Source organism: Arachis ipaensis, chromosome B08 (genome assembly GCF_000816755.2).
Source record: "Arachis ipaensis cultivar K30076 chromosome B08, Araip1.1, whole genome shotgun sequence".
In the NCBI taxonomy this organism is placed as follows: domain Eukaryota; kingdom Viridiplantae; phylum Streptophyta; class Magnoliopsida; order Fabales; family Fabaceae; genus Arachis; species Arachis ipaensis.
Genome location: NC_029792.2, coordinates 121,896,532 through 121,907,654, shown reverse-complemented (window position 1 = coordinate 121,907,654; position 11,123 = coordinate 121,896,532).

Sequence of the window (11,123 nt, the reverse complement as noted above, 5' to 3'; positions counted from 1 at the left end):
ACCACCAATCAAATAAAAATATACTACACCCTAATTTAATGCTACTAATTAAATTTACTCTTTTAACCCTATTAATTCACATTATTTATACATTGTTCAAAAATATTATTGGTTACCTATACTTTTTCATAAAAAATAGTCGGGAATATTTCTAAAGCTCGCCGAAAATGTTTTAGAAGTATAGGAATCAAGATTCATAACTTTCATTTTTTTGGTCTTGAAATTCATACTTGCAATTGCAACAATATCTATATTCAAAATAGACATTTATGTACGACTATATGAATTGAATGTTTTGTTTTACATTTTATGGACACCAAAAGGCGAGAGTCTAAAAATTGAACATATCCTTCAGATTAAACATAAATAGAGTAACTGTTCCGTTAATTTTTTGAAATTTTTATGGGAATTTCTCTTTATCATCCATATCAAATAGGGTCAGTAGTTGTATACTGAGTAAAAACTAGTAGTTATTTAAATAATTGCATTATTTTAAACATTGAAATTTACCTATTAATTGTCTATTACTAATTTTACAACTAAAATTAGTACTTTTATTCGTAATACTATTATGGGAATATAAATTTTTTAAAATTACGTTGATGACACAATTTATAGTATTAAATTATATTTATAAAATAGTCGTAAAGGACAAAAGTCTCAGCGGTTAAGAAGATCAGAATCTCTGTAAATAAATTCTTTCACATGAAAATAATTAAAAAATTTATTATTTAATTTTTTTTATTTATGAAAACTCTGATCTTCTTAGTCGATGAGAACTTTTATTCTTGCGATTTTTTTATAAAAATAGTTTGATTTTATTAAATATTTTGTAATATAATCTATAATATCAGGATGAAGTTGACGTAATTTTAAAAAGATTATATTCTTGTAATGTTATTATGGGTAAATCACTAGTTATATTTTATAAGTTATTCTGTTTATTGATCAGCCAATAACACTAGTCAGTAGTAAATAGTGATACATTGATGTGGCTTGTGTTATGACTTATGACATGTAGACTGGTTATTTTATATTTATGAAATATTTTTGTCTATACTTTGGACCAAATTACTTGAGGCCTAATAATTTGGCTCGAGGCATAGTTAATATCTTTGCCAGCGACAAGTGCGTAATGTTTAGTGGGATCATATTGGAATTTTATTCCCTACTATGACTTGAATTGTCAATTCAGCCACATCATGTTTATTCATCCTAGATTCCAAGGAATTAGGATGTGTTTTTTTTTCCCTCTAATAAAAGTAATTTTGAAATTTTGAACTAAGGAATGATCGAGTAAGTGACACCTATGTTTCGGTCTTTTGGGTGAATTTTAGTCCGAAAAGGACTAGGGCCTCTCCAAATGGGTTAAATTTTTTGCATTAATCTGTTTATTTGTTTAAACAGATAGATTTTTGTTATTAAAATCAAATTTATTTAAATTATGGGTTAAATAAAATGGGTTCAATTAATTCAAAAAAATAATAGATTAAAGTATTAAACAGACTAGTTAAATAATTCATTTAGACACCTATTATTCCATCATAAAAAATATTGAAAACAACCCTCTACTAGCATTCATTTAATAGTATATTTTTTTGTCTCTAAAATTTATTAAAAATTTTAAAAATACATCTAAAATTTAATTTGTTTTAATTTTATCTTTAATATTTTTTATTTGCATTAATTTTATCTCTATCTTCAAATTCTTTTGATCAAAATATAGTCAACAACATATTTTTCTAATTTTATCCTTTTAGAACTATTCACCATCATCATCATTTTCAAAATATGTTATTTTCTCTTTTCAAACTATTCAAATCCTTGGCGTAGTGACGGCGTGTTCAGAGTTATTAGACAGTTAGGCAGATGGTTCTCAATGCAGCAGCAGACGCCTATGCACGCCAAGCAAGAGGTGTGTGTAGGGACCAACGGTGCTATAGAAGAACAATGTGCAGGGATCGATGGCAACATGGAACTCCTGGCAGTGCAGTGACATAGTAAAACCTTGAGGTAGAAGAAGAAAAACGCTACTAAATGTTGAAGAAGAGAGTCTTCAATCTAGGTTTTGGTTGGAGAACGAGGTGTAGAGAGGTAGAAGAAGAAAACCTCGCTGCAGCACAAGGGCAAAATCATAGCAACGACGGTGATGGTTACCAAGCTTTCAGTCTTAAATTATATGATTAAATTCTTTTATTTATATTAAAAAATAAAATAAAGTCTAGCAATATCTAGTAAATAATAGATTTGTAAATTTATTATTTTTTTTTAAACTAAAATATAATTTTTTTTCTAATAGTAAAAAAATAAAAAATTTCAAAAATATCTAAAAAATTAAAAAATTAAAAAATTTTAAATTTTTAAATTAATTTATTCTTAATTTGTGAACAAGTGCAGCAAAAAAAAGTCAACTGTCCGGGTGTGGCATTATCCGTTGTTACATTTTAATTTCATTTAATGCAAATTTATGTTTCCATGTCATTTATTGCTTTCTTCAGTTGTCATTGTCATTTTCTTGTTTTGGTAGCTTTGGAATTTACTTTATTGTATTTTAGTATTATTTTATTTTCATGCACACCAAGTGTTTGATAAAATGCTTGGCTTAGTTTTCATTTAGTTTTTTTTTCACTCTTGGCTTGGTATTGTTGACTTTGGTGATCCTTGAGTCATTGATGTCCATTCTTGTTTCATATATTAGAGTAGTTAGTTGATTTGGTCTCCCTTGACTTTATGTGACCCCTAGTGTTGACATAGGACTTAGGGATTGTAATTAACTATACTTATTTGACTTATCTTCAATGTAAGGTTGACTAAGTAGGATTAACCCTTCATAATCATCATATGTTTGTGGTCAATGACTAGGATAGGTAGCCTTAGCCTTCAATTACTTGTCAAGAGGTTTCTTGCATTTTAAGTTTCCTTTACTTGCATTTAATTGCTTTGACTTTTATTGCGTTGACTTTTATTTGCTTTGATGTTTAAATTCTTGCATGTTTAGTTTTCACACTCTTGGTTGAGAAATTGGGTGTTTGGGTGGAATTGAGTTGTAGATGTCCATTCCGCATTGTGTGAGAATAGTTAATTGATTTGGTTTTCATTGACGCTAGTCTTTCACTAAGTAATTAGTGAGTTGACTAGGACTTATGGATTGAGATCAATTATGCTTTTGACTAATTCTCAAGGAGGATTGACTAGTTTGGATTGATTCCACACAATTGCCATGTTTGTGGTCCACAACTAGGATATGAATCCTAAATTCCCCAATTCTTGCCAAGAGTTGCCATTTAATTTCATGCATGCTTATTTCAATTCCTTGCTACTTACATTTCTTGCTTTCCATTTACTTTCTTGCTATTACATTCTCTCGCTCTCTTGCTTTCATTCCCAATCCCCCATGCTCTCCTTCATAGCCAATAATTGTATATTTCATTGCAACTCCTAAGGAAGACGACTCGGGAGCTAAATACTCTCGGTATATTTTGTATTGACTTTGTTATTTGATGTTGAGAATTCATTGTTGGTTCGGACTATGCTACTAACGAATTGATGCTTGTCTTGATCGATTCCGAACCATACAATAAATTTTCATTTATCAAATTTGGCGCCGTTGCCGGGGAGTTACAATGGTGTATGTTTTTGGCTATTGTAAATATGTTAATATGTGAATAGCTTATTTTTGGTTGATTGTACATATGTTGCTTGCTTATTTTTAGCTATTGTGAATATGTTAGTATGTGAATATCTTGCTTTTTGTTTGCCATTGTGAATATATTTTTCTTGTTTGCTTTTTGTTCTTCTTGTTGGAAGCTCATGGCTTGTGGGACACTCCATCAAAGCTTGGGAAAATCAATGGAGAGTTTGAAAACCCAAGCATTGTTAGAGCTTCTCAATAAAGTCCAACTTAAGGACTCTAAACAAAGTGCTAGGTGGGAGACACCCCACCATGGTAACACCTTTCTAACCCTCTCTTTGTACATAGTTTCAATTTATTGCATTTTGTCTCTTGTAGATAGCTTAGCTTAGTTTAATTTCAAGCTTCATTTGCTTAGATTTTAGTTTATATTATGTGTTTTTGTTGAATAATATATATTGGGGTTGAAAAGCTATTTTGATTTCAAGTTTGGTGCCTTAGAGCACTAAATTTTTTTAGAAAAACAGAGCATGTGCGTGTGCACCCACCTGTGCGTACGCACACAACCCTAATTTTCGCGTTCTGTGTGCGTGCACCCACCTGTGCGCGCGCACACCAGCTTGTGCCTCCTCTGTTGGGAGCGTTCGCACTTTTTATGCGTCTGCACCCTCTCTTTTTGCCTCTGTGCGTGCGCACGAACCTGTGTGCATACGCACAGAAGGCGTGATAGCTGGAAATGTTGACGCTTCATTCTATGTAAAAAAAAGTGTTATGTGCATGCGCACACGCTTGTGCGTATGCACACCTTCTAATCCCCTCTCTGTTCAGAGCGCTGGCACACACTTGTGCGTCCGCTCACCCTCCATTTCTTTACCTTCTGTGCGTGCGCACAGCCCCATGCGCACGCACATGTCTTGATTCCTCTTCTGCTAGGAGCGCTCGCATAGCGGGTGCGCTCGCACACCTTCCCCTTTCCTCATAGTGTGCGTACGCTACCTGTGCGCACGCACGCCCCTGTTTTCTTACCACTACACTTCTCTTCTTCCATTCTCTCTACTTCTTCTCTTCTTCTTCCTTTTACCTTCTTCTCTACTTGCTCTACTTTGTTTTGTTTGCATTTCATTTTTATTTTGGTAATTATATTAGTTTTGTTTAGTTGTTTGTTAATTCAATAAGTTGCAAGTGTTTGATTTATATTGATTGGGTTGCTTCTTGCTTGAATTTGGTCTCAAGCTTAATGAATATGTGCACTGAGCATTAAGTCTTTATTTCATTGCCTAGATGAATTGTGAGTTTGATTCATATGTTGTAGCTACCATATGCATTAGACTTTATCCTTGTGTGGCATTTTGAATTGTGCACTTTTACTTTAGTGAATTGAATTGAATTTCTTGTTCATCATGGTTTTTAAGTCAATATAATCACATCACAAGGTCCTTGTTTCTTGTTAATGCATTGCATTTGTTTGAGTTGACTTGGCTTGATTCTATCAAGACTTGTCATTTTTTGTAACAAACACCTTAACCGTGTGATTATTTGATTTTTTCTAAGGATGAATAAGTAATTTTCTTTTCATCATTCTATTAGTTATTGTTTGTTGTGCTAATTTACTTCACTTTTGCTCTTTCACTTGCACACTTTCAATATCCAATATTTTCTAAATTCAATTCACTCTTGTTGCAATTACCTAAGCTTGCTTGTGTTCAATTGATGCTCATTTATTGCTTGCATCTTAGGCCATTTAGTTGAGGAACTCGTGCTTACTTTTTCATTGTGTGGATGCCACGTTAGCCAACCGTTGTGTGTATTCTATACCACTATGCAAAATTCCTCAATTAGATGCTTATTTACTCTCTCCTTACCCTTTTGTGCTACTTGCCTTATGATTCCTAATTATACCTTATTGACTCTTTTTGAGGATGAGACAAAAAGGCAAGGAGCCGAGAGAGGAGGAGGACACCGAGGAAGGAGATGCCGAGCATACATGGACTTGGCGATTTCCATGCAACCCAAGCCCCCGCATCCGCCATTTGAAGGCGGAGCTCTTTAGAGACACATTCTCCCCGAATCGTGTTCGTGTACGGAGGACCGTGCAATGCTTAAGTGTGGGGGAGGATTCGTCATTTTGGGGTGAAAACTTTCTTTTTCCAAACACTTTGCACTTTATTTTTAGTTCTTTTAGTAGGTTTCTTGTATATATTTGGAATGTTTTTGACTGTTGCATTGCATTTTTAGTATACATATCATAGTTTATTTCTAGCTATTGCATGTTGTATTTTTGCATCTTTTTCTTAGTATATATTTTATGGATAGAAGTTGTGGTTGGATGATGTGAATAGTATAGCACCTAGTTCAATTTTGTCCTAATCGTTCATGTTAATTTTTTATTGTTGAAAATTAGGAATAGAACTAGGAAAGATTTTGAAATTACATCCATCACAACATACATACATACATATATACATACATATAGTAAATAAGTTTTGGTAAACAACAAAGAATTTTTAAGAAATCCCTTTTTGGGCATTCCATTGATTAGATTTGAAAATTATTTTTTGAACTTGCTTGAAGTATCTTTTTATGGAACATAGAAAAGAGCTTGAACAAATACCAAGTGAGATTTGAGCTTAAATTGTGTGGTTACATATTTTCAATCACAAATTTTGTTCTTGTGTGTGATAAACTCCTTTTATGATTGTGATCTTTGATTTTTTTGAAGTCTTTATGTCCTATATTTGTTGTTTTGGACTGCATTTAGTATGATTGAGGCCATCTTTGTGTAGCTCACTGACCCATATGGCCAACCCTTGCATCTATCTTTGTAAACTATTTTTTGAGCCTTTAATTCCTTTTTGTTCTCATTATAAGCACATCATTCACCTTAAATGAAAAACTATTATGTCCATTGATTGTATCTTTGATTAGCTTGGGTTTGAGTGTGTGTGTTAATCAAGTGTGGGGAGAATTTGTGGGAAACATTGGTAGAAAGTTAGTTTGGATGTTCATTGAGAATATTTGGTAAAAATGGGTAAACACTCATGCATTCATTACTTGAAACATATGCATCTCTTGTTGTTGATAAAAGAAAAAAAAAATTGATGTATATACTTTGTATAGAAAAAAAAAAGAAAAAAAAAGAAAAAAAAAGAGAAAAAGAAAAGAAAAGAAAATAAGAATGTAAATAAAGGATGCATATGTGTGTGAATTGGAAAGAGGATGCATGAGTGAATGTGAGAAAAGGGGATAAATGGGTACGTAGTTAGGTTGTTTTGTTATATATATATAGGATGATATATAGGATTAGGTGGGATGCTTGAGCTAATCAAAGATCCAATCTATTAGCCCACTAAACCATATTAATCCTACCCTTACCTAAGCCCCATTACAACCCACAAAAGTCCTCATGATATTTGCATTCATTCATCAAATATTAGTTGATTGTTAGATGACTTGCAAGTCTTTGAGAAACATGATTAAAGGAGGATTGAGTAGTTAAACCCTAAACACTGAACGACTAGAGTATAAACACATCCGGTGAGGGGTTCAATTGCTCAATTCTATGATTCCATTGCTTATCTTGTATCTTATTGCAAGTTGTTGAACTTAATTTTGAAAATTTTAAATCAATCTTTGGACATTGATCATATTGCTATATTTTCCTTGTCTTGGCCCTAAGTTCCTACTTTGGATTGATTGAGATTCTTTTGTTTGTTTTTGCCAAACTCAATAAGAATCATAGTGTAGACATATATAGATAGCATTTAGTATAATTACATGCATGTAGGTAGTTGCATTAATAATTACCCCTTCATTCATCTCCTTTGGTTGGTTTAGCATGAGGACATGCTTGGTTTAAGTGTGGGGGAATTGATGAATCCATATTTTACGATATATTTTGGTTTGATTTGAGTGGATTCCATCACATAAACCCACATTTATTCATCTAAATAGCATGCTTTTGAGATTTCTTCCTAAATTGTGCTTGAAAGTGAAAACATGCTCTTTTGTGCTTAATTTAGTCAATTTTAATTCACTTTAATCCCATGTGGTGCCTTGATATATTTGTTAAGTGATTTTAGGTTTCCAAGGCAAGTATGGGTTGCAGAAGTGAAGAAAGAGCATCCAAAAGGGGAGAAATCATGAAGAAAATGAGATTTGGAAAGCTGCCAGCCCTGACCTCTCTGTACTAAATTGGTCATAACTTGAGCTATAGAGGTCCAAATGAGGCGGTTCCAGCGACATTGGAAAGCTAACGTCCGGGGCTTCAAAATGATATGCAATTTGCTATAGTGGACATAAGTCTACCTGTGCGTACGCACATGTACTTGTGCAGAGGCACAAGTCAGGATTCAGCATGTGTGCGAACGCACGCATCTGTGCGCCCGCACAGGTCCCTGCACGTGACCTCATTAATTACAACTGGCTAGCAGCGATTTTTGAGCCCCCAAAACCCATTCCAACTCATTTTTTGAAGCTATTTAAGGCCAAATTGAAGAAGGATGAAGGGGGGCAATTAGGTTTAACTTTTGTTATGTTTTCTCTTAGTTTCTAGAGAGAGAAGCTCCCCCTCTCTCTAGAATTAGGGTTCTTTAGTTTAATTTCTTGTAATTTCTACTTTTAATTCTTGTTTCTATTTACTTTTCCTTGTCATTTATTGTTATTGCTTCTTGTTCTTCTTCATTTCTCTTGTTATTTCCTTTATTTTGTCAATTTATGTTTTATGACACTCTTGTTACATTTTAATTTCATTTAATGCAAATTTATTTCTTTCTTCAGTTGTCATTGTCATTTTCTTGTTTTGGTAGCTTTGGAATTTACTTTATTGCATTTTAATATTATTTTATTTTCATACACACCAAGTGTTTAATAAAATGCTTGGCTTAGTTTTCACTTAGTTTTTCTTCACTCTTGGCTTGGTATTGTTGACTTTGGTGATCCTTGAGTCATTGATGTCCATTCTTATTTGATATATTAGAGTAGTTAGTTGATTTGGTCTCCCTTGACTTTATGTGACCCCTAGTGTTGACATAGGACTTGGGGATTGGAATTAACTATGCTTATTTGACTTATCTTCGATGTAAGGTTGACTAAGTAGGATTAACCCTTCATAATCATCATATGTTTGTGGTCAATGACTAGGATAGGTAGCCTTAACCTTCAATTACTTGCCAAGAGGTTTCTTGCATTTTAAGTTTTCTTTACTTGCATTTAATTGCTTTGACTTTTATTGCGTTGACTTTTATTTGCTTTGATGTTTAAATTCTTGCATGTTTAGTTTTTCACACTCTTGGTTAAAAAATTGGGTGTTTTGGTGGAATTGAGTTGTGGATGTCCATTCCGCATTGTGTGAGAATAGTTAATTGATTTGGTTTCCATTGACGCTAGTCTTTCACTAAGTAATTAGTGAGTTGACTAGGACTTATGGATTGAGATCAATTATGCTTTTGACTAATTCTCAAGGAGGATTGACTAGTTTGGATTGATTCCACACAATTGTCATGTTTGTGGTCCACAACTAGGATATGAATCCTAAATTCTCCAATTCTTGCCAAGAGTTGCCATTTAATTTCATGCATGCTTATTTCAATTCCTTGCTACTTACATTTCTTGCTTTTCATTTACTTTCTTGCTATTTACATTCCCTTACTCTCTTGCTTTCATTCCCAATCCCGTATGCTCTCCTTCATAGCCAATAATTATACATTTCATTGCAACTCCTAGGGAAGACGACCCGGGAGCTAAATACTCTCGGTATATTTTGTATTGACTTTATTATTTGATGTTGAGAATTCATTGTTGGTTCAGACTATGCTACTAACAAATTGATGCTTGTCTTGATCGATTCCAAACCATGCAATAAATTTTCATTTATCACGTTCTACGCCCAAGGAGCCTCATAGCACATGGATCTCATCAAAGTTTAGCTCAAACACTCACCAAGTGGGACTCAGAAGTGGATTTTAGCACTAAATAGACTGTTTTACCCTTACTAGTCATCTGTTTAGTATTTAAAGTGTATTTTACATGATTTTTAGAGACATCATACACCATTCACTCCTATTTTCGTTTTTATCATTGTTTTTACTTTCAGTATGAGTTTCTAAACCTCCTAGGTTGAAGGGAGGAGCCCTGTTGAGTCCTATGAATTAATAAAAGTATTATTATTTCTTTTCGATCCGTGTTTAATTAATTCTAAGATGTATATTCGTTCTTCATCACTATGAATACGTTGAACTGGCATAAGGTTATCACATTCTACATGGGTTCAGAGTACGTCTTTCATCGGACAATGATGAACCACCAGCTTGAATATACGTCTCTCAGATGGCTAATCCAAGATTTCGTTGGGGACTTCTCGAGACATCAGTTCAGCCAATTTCCAGGGAGATTAGGGTCTCTGTGGTAGAGGCTAGAACAAAAGATACAATATTCTCTGATCCAGAAGATCCGACTTTGTCTGTGGCGTTTTGAGTAGGATCATGAAGGAGAATGGACTGTACGCGCTTCACCCTCAAGTAGAGATGGATCTGCACTAAATATGGGGTTCAGATTCGGAGGAGTACTGGCAGCTGCTCAAACCAGTGTCAATCACATACAGCCTGCCATTGAAGAAATCACTCACAAGCAAGGAAAGCAGTAATACCAGAGTTACTTCAGAAAGACAAAGCAACTCCAACTCTGAACTCTATTCCCAGCATATAATTCCTAATAGCTAACTTCTTAATCCAACAACTTCTGATTTCACCTAAGACCTGCAAGACAACCATAAGCTTGCTTCAAGCCACAATTCTCGTGGGATCGACCTTGACTCGCTCAGGTATTACTTAGATGACCCAGTGCACTTGCTGGTACAGCTGTATAAAAGTGTGGGATTCGTGCACCACTCCCCTTTTATAAATGGCGTAGGTTATCTTATCTTTGAGATAAAGGGTCCCACATCTTATAATTCGAAAAGTGGTTAGGAGCTAGAGACGGTCCCGGATCATTAAGTTGGCAGGGATACTTTTGGATCGATTGTATTAGGCCGTTAAGAATTTGGATACTAGGTCTAGAACATATATTGATTGATATATTTCTTTAATGAAAGGATCACTTAGCTAAATATAATTAAAATAAATGGCTTAATGGAATTTTATGGCAAAAGGATGATTTATTTAAATTCAATTTTGTTAAATGAACCATTATCATTTAATTAAAATTCAATTTTACTAAATAATACTAAAAGATCATTTAATAAAATTTAATGTAGTTAAATATATTTCTATAAAATTTTTACTTTCAATTTTATTCTGTTATATTATTATAACTTTCGGTTAATTAAATTTTTGTTCTAAATTTTTTATTTAATAAAAGTATTAATATATTAAAACTTAAATACTATGCTTTTTATAAAAAAGTTTTTGATAAGACTGTGAACTGAAGATTTATGACTTAATAAATAAATTTATTAATTTAAAAATAGATTGGATTATATTATTTTATCCAAATTTGG